Source organism: Heterodontus francisci, chromosome 20 (assembly GCF_036365525.1).
Source record: "Heterodontus francisci isolate sHetFra1 chromosome 20, sHetFra1.hap1, whole genome shotgun sequence".
NCBI classification, from domain to species: Eukaryota; Metazoa; Chordata; class Chondrichthyes; order Heterodontiformes; family Heterodontidae; genus Heterodontus; species Heterodontus francisci.
In genome coordinates, this window is record NC_090390.1 from 92978153 (window position 1) to 92991986 (window position 13834).

General features: G+C 44.5%; 1 pseudogene; it reads right to left on the reverse strand.

Annotated features, from left to right (window-relative positions):
• The window catches only part of LOC137380895 (probable G-protein coupled receptor 139), a 46754-nt pseudogene extending 33187 nt beyond the window's left edge, over positions 1 to 13567 (reverse strand).
• Between the last annotated feature and the right edge of the window lie 267 nt (positions 13568 to 13834).

Genomic DNA, 13834 nt, shown 5'->3' on the forward strand with positions numbered 1-13834 from the left:
GTGCTGTATCTCTAAATAAATAAAATCCACACTATCAAAGTGACTGTTAACATCGTCCTGGATTATACTTTCCAAAAGCTTTCCCACCACCAAGATTTAACCGATTAGCCTGTAGTCCCTGGGTTTATCCTCACACAAGGAAAATGGCGAGTGGGCGGGAAAGTGGAGTTGAAGCCTTAGATCAGCCATGATCGTATTGAATGGTGGAGCAGGCTCGATGGGCCATATGGTCTACTCCTGCTCCTATTTATTGTGTTCTTGTGACATCTGTTTTTTGTCCCCTTTTCTGTTTCATTTTACTCTCTATGTCTCTCACTTTATCTTTGTTGCCCTACCTTTCCCCTTTGTGAGAATGTATCTCAACTGTACCCAAATCATCATCTCTTTAAAGGCTCCATTACAGGGCAATTAGGGATGGGCAACAAATGCTGGCCTTGCCAGCGATGCTCAGATTCCATGAAAGAATAAAAATAAATAGTTTTGCCAGCCAATCTTTGATTCCAGTTTACCTGGGACAGATCTGTTCTCAGCCCACTGATACTGGCTGTCCACCAATTTAGTAGTTTTACTCTAGATTGTTCCTTTTCCTTTTCCAGGGCTAACCTAAGCCTTATGATACTATGATCACTGTTCCTTCAATGATCCCCTAATGATACTGGATCCATTTGACCTATCTCATTTCCCAGAACCAGATCCAGCAACGCTGTCTCCCTCACTGGGCCAGAAACATGCTGATCGAGAAAACTCTCCTGAACACACTTCAGAAATTCCTGCTCCTCTTTGTCCTTGACACTATTACCATCCCAGCCTATATTAGGATAATTGAAGTCCTGCATTATTACTACTCTATAGTTTTTACACCTCTCTGTAATTTCCCTGCAAATTTTCCCCTTTATACCTTTCACAATGGACTATAGAAAGTGGACTAATAATCCAGAGAAAGTGGTAGATTGAGAATTTGAATTCAATTTAAGAAAAATTATGGCATTAAATAAAAAGCTGCCATGAGTAAAAGTGACCATGAAGCTATCTGAAAAAACCCATCTGGTTCACCATATGCTTTAAATATACCAAGGCGAGACCAAGGTGGACCTGCGAGGAGACAGGCACCGGCGAGCGGGAGTTCCAGCAGCTTAAAAGAGGCATACTCTCACACACTCTCACAGGGGCAGCGAGAGAGTTCCTCGACTGATGCCACAGTTCAGAAAGAGATGCGTTGCAAGGGGAGGCAGCTGATTGGTAAGTAGGAACAGGTGGGTATTACTACCCTTTTTTACTACTTTCAATAGTCGAGGTAATAGTAAAGGTCGGGATTTTAGATTGCAGTAGGTAGTGTTTGGAGTAGAATAAGGTCCCTACCGTAATTAGTACTCTAAATTAAAGGGAGTAACTAAGGAGCTTAATCTAAGGCTAAGTCATGGCAGGAGAGCTCAGCCCCGTGGCATGCTCCTCCTGCGCTATGTGGGAAATCAGGGACACTTCCAGTGTCCCTGGCGACCATGTGTGCAGGACGTGTGTCCAGCTGCAGCTACTAGCTGACCGCATTGTGCAGCTGGAGCTGCGGATGGACTCACTGTGGAGCATCCACGATGCTGAGGACGTCGTGGATGGCATGTTTAGTGAGGTGGTCACACCACAGGTAATGGCTGCACAGGCAGAAAAGGGATGGGTGACCATGAGGAGGAGTAGTAGGCACAGGCAGGTAGTGCAGGAGTCCCGTGGCCATCCCCCTCTCAAACAGATATACCGCTTTGGATACTGTTGGGGGAAATGGCCTCTCAGGGGAAAGCAGCAACAGCCAGGCTCGTGGCACCACGGATGGCTCTGCTGCACAGGAGGGGATGAAAAAGAGTGAGAGAGCCATACTGATCGGAGATTCAATTGTAACGGGAACAGAGAGGCGTTTCTGTGGCCACAAGTGAGACACCAGGATGGTATGTTGCCTCCCTGTGCTAAGGTCAAGAATGTCTCAGAGTGGCTGCAGGACATTCTGAAGGGAGAGGGTGAACAGTCAGAGATCGTGGTACACATTGGTACCAACGGCACAGGGAGAAAGAAGTATGGGGTCTTGCAACAAGAATTTAGGGAGCTAGGTAGCAGATTAAAAAGCAGGACCTCAAAGGTTGTAATCTCTGGATTACTCCCGGTGCCATGTGCTAGTGAGTATAGGAATAGGAGGATAGAGCAGATGAATGCGTGGCTGAGGAGGTGGTGCAGGAGGGAGGGCTTTAGGTTCCTGGATCACTGGGTCTGTTTCTGGCGAAGGTGGGACATGTACAAGTCAGACGGGTTGCATCTGAACTGGAACGGGACCAACATCCTTGCTGGGAGGTTTGCTAGTGCTGTTGGGGTGGGTTTAAACTAATTTGGCAGGGGGATGAGATACAGAGTGGAGGTACAGTAGGGGGTTGATGCACAGTCAAATATAGAAGAGAAACTGAGTCAGTCTGGAAGGCAGAGCAAATATAGACCTGTTAAGGCACAAGTGAAAAATGCAAGGCTGGATTGCATCTATTTTAATGCAAGGAGTCTTATTAGTAAGGCAGATGAATTGAGGGCATTGATTAGCACATGGCATTATGATATTATTGCTATCACAGAGACATGGTTGAGGGAGGGGCAGGACTGGTAGCTCAATATTCCAGGGTATAGAATCTTCAGGCGTGACAGGGGAGGGGGTAAAAGAGGAGGTGGCATTGCACTATTGATCAAAGAGTCAATTACTGCAGTAAGGAGGGATGATATCTTAGAAGGTTCCTCAAATGAGGCCATATGGGTCGAACTTAAAAACATAAAGGGGGCAATCATTTGGCTGGGAGTGTACTACAGGCCTCCAAACAGTCAGGGAGAGATAGAGGAACAGATATGTAGGCAAATCTCAGAGAGGTGTAAAAATAATAGGGTAATATTGGGGATTTCAACTTCCCCAATATCAACTGGGATAGTCTGAGTGCAAAAGGCTTAAAGGGGACGGAATTCTTAAAATGCATACAGGAGAGCTTTTTGAGCCAGTACGTAGAAAGTCCTACAAGAGAAGGGGCAGTACTGGACCTAATCCTAGGGAATGAAGCTCGACAAGTGGTAGAAGTGTCAGTGGGGGAGCATTTCGGGGATAGTGACCATAACACTGTAAGATTTAAGGTAGTTATGGAAAAGGACAAAGACGGGCCGGAAATAAAGGTACTGAATTGGGGGAAGGCCGATTTTAAGATGATAAAACAGGATCTGGCCAAAGTGGACTGGGAGCAGCTACTTGTAGGAAAGTCTACATCAGACCAATGGGAGTCATTCAAAGAGGAAATAGTGAGAGTCCAGAGCCAACATGTACCCGTTAAGGTGAAGGGTAGGACCAACAAGTCTGGGAACCCTGGATGTCAAGGGATATAGAGGATTGGATCAGGAAAAAAAGGAGGCTTATGGCAGATTCAGAGTGCTGAAAAACAGTGGAGGCCCGAGAGGAGTATAGAAAGTGTAGGGGGGTACTTAAAAAAGTAATTTGGAGAGTGAAGAGGGGACATGAAAAAACACTGGCGGGCAAGATAAAGGAAAATCCTAAGTTTTATATTGAGGTCAAGAGGAGAACCAGGGAAAGAGTAGGGCCCATTAGGGACCAAAGTGGCAATCTGTGTGCGGAGCCGGAGGACATAGGTGAGGTTTTAAATGATTATTTTTCATCGGTGTTCACTATGGAGAATGACGATGTAGGTGTAGAGATCAGGGAGGGGGATTGTGAGATATTTGAGCATATCAGCGTTTAAAGGGAGGAAGGTATTAACTGTTTTAGCAGGTTTAAAAGTGGATAAATCCCCAGGCCCAGATGAGATGTATCCCAGGCTGTTATGTGAGGCAAGGGAGGAGATAGCAGGGGCTCTGACACAAATTTTCAAATCCTCTCTGGCCACAGGGGAGGTACCAGTGGATTGGAGGACAGCGAATGTGGTACCATTATTTAAGAAGGGTATCAGGGATAAACCAGGTAATTACAGGCCGGTGAGTCTAACATCAGTGGTTGGGAAACTATTGGAGAAGGTTCTGAGGAACAAGATTAATCTCCACTTGGAGAGGCAGGGATTAATCAGGGATAGTCAGTGTGGCTTTGTCAGGGGGAGATCGTGTCTAACTAACCTGAATGAATTTTTTGAGGCAGTGACTAGATTTGTAGATGAGGGTAAAGCAGTTGATATACACTACATGGACTTCATTAAGGCTTTTGATAAGGTCCCGCATGGGAGATTGGTTAAGAAGGTAAGAGCCCGTGGGATCCAGGGCAATTTGGCAAAGTGGATCCAAAATTGGCTTAGTGGCAGGAGGCAGAAGGTCATGGTCGAAGGTTGTTTTTGCGAGTGGAAACCTGTGACCAGTGGTGTACCGCAGGGATCGGTGCTGGGACCCTTGCTGTTTGTAGTGCACATTAAAGATTTAGATGTGAATATCGGAGGTATGATCAATAAGTTGGCAGATGACACGAAAATTGGTGGTGTCGTAAATAGTGAGGAGGAAAGCCTTGGATTATAGGACGATATAGATGGGCTGGTAAGATGGGCGGAGCTGTGGCAAATGGAATTTAATCCTGAGAAGTGTGAGGTGATGAACTTTGGAAGGACTAACAAGACAAGGGAATATACAATGGATGGTAGGACCCTAGGACGTACAGAGTGTCAGACAGACCTTTGTGTACTTGTCCATATATCACTGAAGGCAGCAGCACAGGTAGATAAGGTGGTTCGGAAGGCATATGGGATACATGCCTTTATTAGCTGAGGCATAGAATATAAGAGCAGGGAGGTTATGATGGAGCTGTATCAAACGCTAGTTAGACCACAGCTGCAGTACTGTATACAGTTCTGGGCACCACACTATAGGAAGGATGTGATTGCACTGGAGAGGGTGCAGAGGAGATTCACCAGGATGTTGCCTGGGCTGGAGCATTTCAGCTATGAAGAGAGACTGAGAAGGCTAGGGTTGTTTTCCTTAGAGCAGAGAAGGCTGAGGGGTGATATGATTGAGGTATACAAAATAATGGGGGGCATTGATAGGATAGATAGGAAGAATGTTTTTCCCTTACAGAGGGGTCAGTAACCAGGGGCATAGATTTAAGGTAAGGGGAAGGAGGTTTCGAGGGGATTTGAGGAAACATGTTTTCACTCAGAGGGTGGTTGGAGTCTGGAACGCACTGCCTGAAGAGGTGGTAAAGGCAGGAACCATCACAACATTTAAGAAGTATTTAGATGAGCACTTGAATCGCCATAGCATACAAGGCTACGGGCCAATTGCTGGAAAATGGGATTAGAATAGTTAGGTGTTTGATGGCCGGCACAAGCACAATGGGCCGAAGGGTCTGTTTCTGTGCTGTATAACTCTATTTCTCTAAGACTGTAAGTAAGGAAACCTGCCGTCCATACCCAGTCTGACCTTATTGTGACTCCAGACCCCCAGCAACATGGTTGACTCTTATCTGTCCTTTGAAATGGCCTAACCAGTCTCTCAGTGGGATTGAACTGCTCCCAGAAGAGGGCCTGCCACTACTTTCTCAGGGAAACTAGGGATGGGCAGTAAATACTGGCCTGCCAGCAACATCCACATCCTGGAAATGAATTTAAAATCCCTTTACTGCATAATACAGGGAGTCAGGGAGCAATCTCTTGACTCTGCTGGAATAGATTAGGATGCAATTATGGTTTTCTTTCCTGTTTTTAGTTCGTTATATTATTTGGCTTGCCTAAGTTCCTGAATTGTTTTATATGTAATGAGGGATAATTACATGAGCATGTGATGAGAAATTTGTATTTCCATGATCAGTGCCAGAATATTGATTGAAATTTGGAATTTTTAAAATGCTGTTTATAACCCTTTTTGTTGAATCTGATTGAGTTTTAAACAATTGGAAATGTGTGTTGTAACTTCCTTTGCAAGGTACAGTTGTAAATTTTTAGCACAACCAACAGAAAAAGTTTGAGTTGGAAAAGGATAGGACTGGTCCTCAGGTTGAGGTCCTAAATTGGGGGAAGACTAATTTCGATGGCATCAGACAGGAACTCTCAAATGTTGAATGGGAGAGGCTGTTTACAGGTAAAGGGACGCCTGGCAAGTGGGAGGCTTTTAAAAGTGAGATAGGAAGAGTTCAGGGAAGGCATGTTCCTGTTAGATGGAAGGGCAAGGCTGGCAAATTTAAGGAACCTTGGTTGACGAGGGATATTGAGGGTCTGGTCAGGACAAAGAAGGAGGCATATGTCAGGAATAGGCAGCTGGAATCAAGCGAGTCCCTCGAGGAGTATAGGGGATGTAGGAGTACACTTAAGAAGGAAATTAGGAGGGCAAAAAGGGGCCATGAGATTTCCCTGACAGATAAAATAAAGGAGAATCCTAAAAGATTCTATAAGTATATTAAGAGTAAAAAGGTAGCTAGGGAGAGATTAGGTCCCCTTAAGGATTAGTGTTGCAATCTAAGTGTGGAGCCACAGGAAATGGGCGAGGTCTTAAATGAATATTTCTCGTCCATATTTACCGTGGAGAAGGTCATGGAAGCTAATGAGTTCAAGGAAGGGAACAGCGATATCCTGGAGCATATCAACATTACAAAGGAGGAGGTGTTGGAGGTTTTGAAGCGCATTAAGGTGGATAAATCCCCAGGGCCTGAGCAGGTGTATCCTAAGATGCTTTGGGAAGCAAGGGAGGAGATTGCTGGGGCCCTGGCAGAGATTTTTGTATCATCGTGAGCCAAGTGTGAGGTACCGGAAGACTGGAGGATAGCTAATGTTGTGCCTTTATTTAAGAAGGGAAGCAGGGATAAGCCAGGGAACTACAGGCCGGTGAGCCTTACATCAGTGGTGGGAAAGTTATTGGAAGGGATTCTGAGAGACAGGATTTATATGCATCTGGCATGGTCTGATTAGGGATAGTCAGCATGGCTTTGTGCGTGGGAAATCATGTCTCACGAATTTGATTGAGCTTTTTGAAGAGGTGACCAAGAGGATTGACGAGGGCAGGGCGATGGATGTTGTCTACATGGACTTTAGCAAGGCCTTTGACAAGTTCCCGCATGGTAGGCTGGTCCAGAAGGTTCAAACACATGGGATCCAGGGTGAGCTAGTAAATTGGATACAAAATTGGCTTGGTGATAGGAGACAGAGGGCGGTAGTGGAGGGTTGTTTTTCAGATTGGAGGCCGGTGACCAGTGGTGTGCCGCAGGGATTGGTGCAGGGCCTTCTTTTGTTTGTCATATATATTAATGACTTGGATGTGAATGTAAGGGGCATGATTAGTAAGTTTGCAGATGACACCAAAATTGGTGGTATAGTGGACAGTGAAGAAGATTGTCTGAGGTTAGAACAGGATATAGATCAACTGGGAAAGTGGGCAAGGGAGTGGCAAATGGAATTTAACACAGACAAGTGTGAAGTGATGCATTTTGGGAAGTTAAACCAGGGCAGGTCATATACAGTGAATGACAGGGCCCTGGGGAGTGTTGTTGAGCAGAGAGACCTTGGGGTGCAAGTACATAGTTCCCTGAAAGTGGCAACACAGGTAGACAGGATGGTGAAGAAGGCATATGGGCATGCTTGCCTTCATTGGCCGAGGCATTGAGTACAAGAGTTGGGACGTCATGTTACAGTTGTACATGACGTTGGTTAGGCCGCATTTGGAGTACTGTTTGCAGTTCTGGTCGCTGCACTACAAGAAAGATGTGATTAAGCTAGAGAGGGTGCAGAAAAGATTCACAAGGATGTTGCCTGGTTTGGAGGGCTTGAGTTATAAAGAGAGATTGGATAGGCTGGGTCTGTTTTCCCTGGAGCGAAGGAGGCTGAGAGGGGACATGATAGAGGTATATTAAGTTATGAGAGGCATAGATAGGGTAGATAGCCAGAGTCTGTTTCCCATGGTAGGGGTGACTAAAACTAGAGGGCATAGATTTAAGGTGAGAGGGAGAAGGTTTAAAGGGGTAAATTTTCACACGAAGAATAGTGGGTATCTGGAATGAGCTGCCTGAGGAGGTGGTGGAAGCAGGAACAGTAGCGACATTTAAGAGGCATCTGGACAGGTTCTTGAATGAGCAAGGCATAGAGGCATATGGAATTAATGCAGGCAGGTGGGATTAGTATAGATAGGCATTATGGTCAACATGGACATGGTGGGCCAAAGGGTCTGTTTCTATGCTGTACGACTCTATGACTCTATAAATCTGGGAAGTCAATCAGCTGGTTTAATGTTTTAATTAATTCCTAACTCGGGTAAACAGGTACATTGCTGCATTTTTCAGCTCCTCTCTAAATTTAGTTTGGGTCACAATGTAAATACATGTGTTTGTGCAGCAACTCAGGAGCTGCAGCATGCGAGCGGTTTGCTGTAAAATAAACACTGGGTCATAAGGACCTTTATAATAAATAATACGCACTTGTGATTCTCAACAATAGGAAATAAAGAACACCTGTCATCCACAAAAGTACAAAACTTCCAGATATAGCAAAGAGCAAAATGATGGATTTCCTTCTGTTCTTCATCTCGGGGTCACTATTTTTCTCCCTACTGCAGTGATGCTGGAGTCTTCTGCGAACTCTGTTTGCCCCTAAAATGTGTCTGACAGTCAGAATGTTGAGCAACAGGATTAAAGTGATTGGAAGCAATGAGGTGAAAATACGGTGGAGCCAGGCAAACAGTGCCCACCCAAAGAAGGAAAAATAACTTGGCTTTACGATACAATCCCAAGGTATGTTATTGATTATAAACTGAGGTCCAAATACAAAGTACCAGGGGATGCATTTTAACAAGCTCAGCAAGCACACCGTCATGATGATCACAGCTGCCATTTCCTTAGTGCAATATTTTGTTTTCAGGTTTTTGCAACAAACAGCGACAAATCGATCAAAGGTGAAAGTGACTGTTAACCAGACAGAAGTGTCTGTGGCCGCATTAAGCAGCACAATGATGATACAACACACAGGAGTGATGTCCAGGAAAGAACCTCTGAAATAAATATAACTAATCCTGTATAATATCACATCAAAGATCACCACCAGTAGATCTGCCCACGCCATTGCCACCAGGTAGCGGCTGATGCACTGGGAGAGGCCACATTTTCCACGGGATAAGATCACCAATGCCACAAAGTTCACTGTAAAAAAAGTATGGAAATTGGTAATCAGGATTGCAGTTCTCCAGTCCTCTGGCACCACCCCTGAGTCCAAGGAAGAATGCACCAGGGAACTCAAAACATAATGTCCAACGTTAGATGTGATTCTGCAATTGGACAGTATTTTCTGAACAATCCCGAGTGTGTTAAGAATTACACTAAAAATCACTTTAAACTTATCTGTTGGGCTCACAATGTGGCTCACTTACACTTGCTAGAAGCTGCATATATTCATACGCAGGGACCTGTCCTCTGCAAGAAAAAGGAGCATGCCCAGGCTTTGAACCTTTTTTGAAGGTTCTAGCTAGAGTTAGATTAGGGCCAATCAAGGATAGTAGTGGGAAGTTGTGTGTGGAATCAGAGGAGATAGGGGAAGCGTTAAATGAATATTTTTCGTCAGTATTTACAGTAGAGAAAGAAAATGTTGTCGAGGAGAATACTGAGATTCAGACTACTAGGCTAGATGGGATTGAGGTTCACAAGGAGGAGGTGTTAGCAATTTTGGAAAGTGTGAAAATAGATAAGTCCCCTGGGCCAGATGGGATTTATCCTAGGATTCTCTGGGAAGCCAGGGAGGTGATTGCAGAGCCTTTGTCCTTGATCTTTATGTCGTCATTGTCGACAGGAATAATGCCGGAAGACTGGAGGATAGCAAATGTTGTCCCCTTGTTCAAGAAGGGGAGTAGAGACAGCCCTGGTAATTATAGACCTGTGAGCCTTACTTCGGTTGTGGGTAAAATGTTGGAAAAGGTTATAAGAGATAGGATTTATAATCATCTTGAAAAGAATAAGTTCATTAGCGATAGTCAGCACGGTTTTGTGAAGGGTAGGTCGTGCCTCACAAACTTTATTGAGTTTTTCGAGAAGGTGACCAAACAGGTGGATGAGGGTAAAGCAGTGGATGTGGTGTATATGGATTTCAGTAAGGCGTTTGATAAGGTTCCCCACGGTAGGCTATTGCAGAAAATACGGAAGTATGGGGTTGAAGGTGATTTAGAGCTTTGGATCAGAAATTGGCGAGCTGAAAGAAGACAGAGGGTGGTGGTTGATGGCAAATGTTCATCCTGGAGTTTAGTTACTAGTGGTGTACCGCAAGGATCTGTTTTGGGGCCACTGCTGTTTGTCATTTTTATAAATGACCTGGATGAGGGTGTAGAAGGGTGGGTTAGTAAATTTGCGAATGACACGAAGGTCGGTGGAGTTGTGGATAGTACCGAAGGATGTTGTAGGTTACAGAGGGACATAGATAGGCTGCAGAGCTGGGCTGAGAGATGGCAAATGGAGTTTAATGCGGAAAAGTGTGAGGTGATTCACTTTGGAAGGAGTAACAGGAATGCAGAGTACTGGGCTAATGGGAAGATTCTTGGTAGTGTAGATGAGCAGAGAGATCTTGGTGTCCAGGTACATAAATCCCTGAAAGTTGCTACCCAGGTTAATAGGGCTGTTAAGAAGGCATATGGTGTGTTAGCTTTTATTAGTAGGGGGATCGAGTTTCGGAGCCACGAGGTCATGCTGCGGCTGTACAAAACTCTGGTGAGGTCGCACCTGGAGTATTGCGTGCAGTTCTGGTCACCGCATTATAGGAAGGATGTGGAAGCTTTGGAAAGGGTGCAGAGGAGATTTACTAGGATGTTGCCTGGTGGGAAGGTCTTACGAGGAAAGGCTTAGGGACTTGAGGTTGTTTTCGTTGGAGAGAAGGAGGAGGAGAGGTGACTTAACAGAGACATATAAGATAATCAGAGGGTTAGATAGGGTGGATAGTGAGAGTCTTTTTCCTCGGATGGTGATGGCAAACACGAGGGGACATAGCTTTAAGTTGAGGGGTGATAGATATAGGACAGATGTTAGAGGTAGTTTCTTTACTCAGAGAGTAGTAGGGGCGTGGAACGCCCTGCCTGCAACAGTAGTAGACTCGCCAACTTTAAGGGCATTTAAGTGGTCATTGGATAGACATATGGATGAAAATGGAATAGTGTAGGTCAGATGGTTTCACAGGTCGGCGCAACATCGAGGGCCGAAGGGCCTGTACTGCGCTGTAATGTTCTAAAAAAAAGTGAACAAAAGTGTGAAGGACATTAGTTCCCTGGTGCATTCTCCATGGAAATGCCTCAACCAATCAGAGTTGATTTGCCAACCAATCAGCAGCCTTTTCTCATGCACTATAAGTTGTTGCTCCCTTTGAAATTTGGCATTCTTGTGTTTGTCCTGATAAGTACCAAGACAAAAAGCTTCAACAGCATGTTTTTTTTTTTAGCAAAAGAAAATATTTTATTAAAATGCAACAGTTGAGTTTATTTTACTGCAAATGGAATAAATAACAAGCACAATAGTACAATGGTTATGTTATTGGATTAGTTATTTTAGAGGCATGAGTTCAAATCCCACCATGGCAGCTGAGGGATTTAAATTTGGTTAATTAAGTAAATTTGGAATAAAAAGCTAGCATTAGTAATGATGACCATGAAACTGTCAGATTATCATAAAAACCCACCCACCATTGTGTTGTGTGGCACTACCAGCATCCTAAATGGGAGGAATTCAGAATATCCCCATTCTCAATAATTGTGGAGCTCAGTGCAAAAGACAAGGCTGAAGCATTTGCAACCATGATGAGTGGATGATCCATCTTGGTCTCCAACTGAAGTGCCCAGAATCACAGATGCCAGTCTTTAGCAATTTGATTCACTCCACAAATAAATGGCTGAAGGCCCAATTGCAGAATGAGTCCTGCAGCCTGTGATCCGACATTTGAAATGTATTGGCTGGAGGTGCCTTGCTGTGTAGAATCAGGTGCCTGTAGACCCATTGTGAGCCAGGCAGATTCTGCCACCTGGAATCCTTTTGTTTGCAAATGTAACTTTCGTTTTCCCTGTGTGTGCATTTTACTGCTGCTTCAGACCCGAGCCCATCACTTCCATTTTCATAATTTTTCCCACTTTTTTACTTTTCTCTTTACCCCTCCCAGACCCCGCTCTGCTGTCATCTTCCTCCGTTCAATGAGCCATAGAGTCACCTAAGGCACAAAAGGAGGTTATTTGACCCATCGAGTCCGTGCCGGCTCTCCATGGAGCTGTCCAGTCAGTCCTACTCCCTTGCTCGATCCCCGTAGCCGGCTCCCCTCCTAACTCCTTAAACCAACTCTTCAATACTCCTTGACCTTCCTTCTTTTCTGCCACTGTCCTAGGCTTAACCCTCACCCATGCGTTTGTTACCTCTGGACTTGATTTTTTTTCTTTCATGGGATCTGGGCGTTGCTGGCAAAGCCAGCATTTGTTGCCCATCCATAATTGCCCTTGACCTGAGTGGCTTACTAGGCCATTTCAGAGGGCAGTTAAGATTCAACCACATTGCTGTGGGTCTGGACTCACATGTTGGTCAGATCAGGTAAGGATGACAGATTTTCTTGCCTCAAGGACACTATTGAACCAGATAGGTTTTACAACAATTGATGAAAGTTTCATGGTCACCATTAATGAGACTAGCTTTCAATTCCAGATTTTTATTAATTAAATTTAAATTCTTCCAGCTGCCGTGGTGGGATTTGAACCCACGACTCCAGGGTATTAGCCTGGCCCTTTGGATTACTAGTCCAGTGACATTACCACTATGCCACCATCTCCCACCAATGCATGCTTGGCTGGTCTCCCATGTTTTACCCTTCATAAACTTGAGGTCATCCAAAACTCTGCTGCCCATGTCCTCACTCGCACCAAGTCTTGTTTGGCCACAACCCTTGTGTGCATTGACCTACATTGGCTCCTGGTTAAGCAAAGCCTCAATTTTAAAATTCTCATCCTTGTTTGCAGATCCCTCCATGGTCTTGCCCCTCTCTATCTCTGTAATCTCCTCCAGCCCTCCAACCCTCTGAGATCTCTGCACTCCTCTTGTCTCTTGTCCATTTCTGATTTCAATTGCTCCACCATTAGCAGTCATATCTTCAGTTGCCAAGGCCCAAAGCTATGGAATTTACTTCCTAAACCTCTCTCCTGTTGTACCTCTCTTACGTCCTTTAAGCCACTTCTTAAAACCTACTTTCACCAAGTTTATACTCACCTTTTATCTCCTTATGTGGCTCAGTGTCAAATTTTGCTTTAGTACCCTCCTGTGAAGCAGCTTGGGATGTTTTTATTATATTAAAGGTGCTATATAAATACCAGCTGTTGAGTACAATAAAAATAAAAGCATCTGCCGTCTCAGAATCACTGAGAAAGAATTTCCACAATAACAAAGGGAGAGAGTTGAAATTTCACCTGATTCCTTTGAAACAAAAGCCACAGGGCAAATATATTATTGAACACACGGGGGTTCAGTAATTGACTTACACAGAGATTGCACATGACACTCATGGCAACTGTGCTGTGACTTACCAGGAACACCAACGGCTGCAAGAATAGGATAGTAAATAAGGTCCAATTGGTGAATCAGTTCTTGTCGATGCATTTTCTGAGAGGTGACTGACACACAGAGAGAAGCTTTATCTACACTCAAGGAAACTTCCCCAGGGAACACAACCACTGGGAATCAGTGGTGTGATTTGCACAAACATGCCACAACCTGCCCTTCTTATTTGTTTTGGCAGAAGGCCAAGAGACAGTCCAAATGTCAAGAGCTTATAGATTCCATATTAGTCTTATGGCATAAACACTCCTTTTGATTCACTAATTTAGTTTAACAGTAAACACAGAACCACGATAACACTGGGTACTG